This window comes from Moschus berezovskii, chromosome 7 (genome assembly GCF_049115385.1).
Source record: "Moschus berezovskii isolate FMDL1 chromosome 7, NW_MosBer_1.0, whole genome shotgun sequence".
Classification (NCBI taxonomy): Eukaryota; Metazoa; Chordata; class Mammalia; order Artiodactyla; family Moschidae; genus Moschus; species Moschus berezovskii.
Window position 1 is genome coordinate 83,821,031 of NC_142466.1, and position 2,269 is coordinate 83,823,299.

Consider the following 2,269-nt stretch of genomic DNA (forward strand, 5'->3'; position numbering starts at 1 on the left):
GTAACTGCTACATGCAGCAATACGGATGAGTGGCAAAATTATCACGCCACGTTCAAGAAGCCGGACACAAAAGAGTATAAAATGCATGGGTCTATTTTTATAGAATGTTAATTTATCCATAGAAACAACATGTTCCCTGAGACCAGGGCTACAGGGTTGGGCAGAATGCAAGAGTACACAAAGAAATTTTGGAAGGTGACAGAAGTGTCCTACATCTTGATTGTGATGGTGGTTTCAGGAGTATAACCATTAAAGGTCACTGAATTATGTATTGGGTTGGCCAAAAAGTTCATTTGAGTTTTTCCATAAGATGTTATGGAAAAACCTGAACAAACTTTTTGGCTAACCCAACATATATGCACACATTGTGTAGAAAAAGCATTTTTACATATTCTATCTGCATGGTCAAGCAGTTACCGTTTCACAGGACAATAAGCAATACACTGCAAATCACTGAACAATGAAGTGTTTTAGACTGAATTCCTGATTGTTTTTTCAATTCTTCCCAAGTGAAAGTACACAAATACTAGACAAAAATTAAGGCAATAGAGGATTTTAGATATGGAAATAATTTACTTTAAAAGAACATGGTTCTTTTCCGCCCGCTCCCCACTCCCCTCGAGCGCAGCTCCGGCCGCACTGCGCTCGCTCTGAGCTCCGGGCTCCTGCTAAGCCAGCGCCGCTGTCGCCTCCCTCCAGTCGCCATCATGATCATCTACCGGGACCTCATTAGCCATGACGAGATGTTCTCCGACATCTACAAGATCCGGGAGGTCGCGGACGGGCTGTGTCTGGAGGTGGAGGGGAAGATGGTCAGTAGGACAGAGGGCAACATCGATGACTCGCTCATTGGTGGGAATGCCTCCGCTGAAGGCCCCGAGGGCGAAGGGACCGAAAGCACAGTAATCACTGGTGTCGATATTGTCATGAACCATCACTTGCAGGAAACCAGCTTCACAAAAGAAGCCTACAAGAAGTAACATCAAAGATTACATGAAGTCAATCAAAGGGAAACTTGAAGAACAGAGACCAGAAAGAGTAAAACCTTTTATGACAGGGGCTGCAGAACAAATCAAGCACATCCTTGCTAATTTCAAAAACTGTCAGTTCTTTATTGGTGAAAACATGAATCCAAATGGCACAGTTGCTCTGCTGGACTACGGTGAGGATAGTGTAACCCCGTATATGATTTTCTTTAAGGATGGTTTAGAGATGGAAAAATGTTAACAAAGTTGGCAGTTACTTTGGATCAGTCACCTGTCGTCATAACTGGCTGGCCACTGCTTTTCATCCACACAACACCAGGACTTAGACAGATGGGACTGATGTCATCTCGAGCTCTTCATTTGTTTTGAACGTTGATTTATTTGGAGCGAGACATTGTTTTTGAAAAAACATGTCATGTAGGTTGTCTAAAAATAAAACGCATTTAAACTCATTGGAAAGAATGCCTCTTGGTTTAATATGTCATCTCTAAATCCATCCTTGTAGCCTTCCTGGAGCAGCTAGAGTCTGGTTGTAGCCTACCACTAGAAAGCACCTTCAGATAACGTCTACAGTGGAACCACTTCTGGGACTTGGAAGATACAAGAATCAGAAGTAAGTGAGTTTGGAGTAAAGGGAAAGACCATACTCATGACAGTGCCAACCAACACTTGAAGTGGATTGCTTACACATTTCATCACCTACAAATGGAAGTGGTTAATCTGGAAGAGTTTACAAAAGAATAAAGAGAAACTAACACAGTTGGAAGCAAAGTACTGTCTGCGCTTACTTTAGAGCTGAGTTCTAGAGAAATCTAGACATCTGGAATACTTTTGTCAAACTCCTTGGAACAGGGTTGACAGACTGGCTCACCTACCACCTGTTTTGTGGCTAAGGTAGTGCTTACATTTTTTAAGTGGTTCACAGTAGCTTATGGGACATAAATAAAAGTTTGTGTCCAGTTTTACTAGGACACTACCATGCCCTGTAAAAAAAAAATGGTTTTTAAAAAATGAATTTAATCAGCAGGGTTTTTCTTTCTACTGTTAGCTAACTTGACTTCTATCAAATCATTGTTATTATCTAATTTGTTATAGCACTCCAAAGCATTCATTATCTATGGCTGAATTATAATCATTTAAAATAGTGGTCATTTGTACTACATGATAAAGTCAATGAAATGTTAAACTTACAAAGAAAACAGCTTCATTTTGTTTTTAAAGCAAACTGTTGAGGAAATCAAAACTGTTCATCTTCTAATAAAGGCAAAATCTCAACTCTTAAA

The 2,269-nt window shown here is 40.3% G+C and overlaps 1 pseudogene; it reads left to right on the top strand.

The window, feature by feature from the left end:
* The first annotated feature begins 614 nt into the window (after positions 1-614).
* LOC129557167 (translationally-controlled tumor protein-like) lies at positions 615-1,389 on the top strand (annotated as a pseudogene).
* Positions 1,390-2,269: the final 880 nt, after the last annotated feature.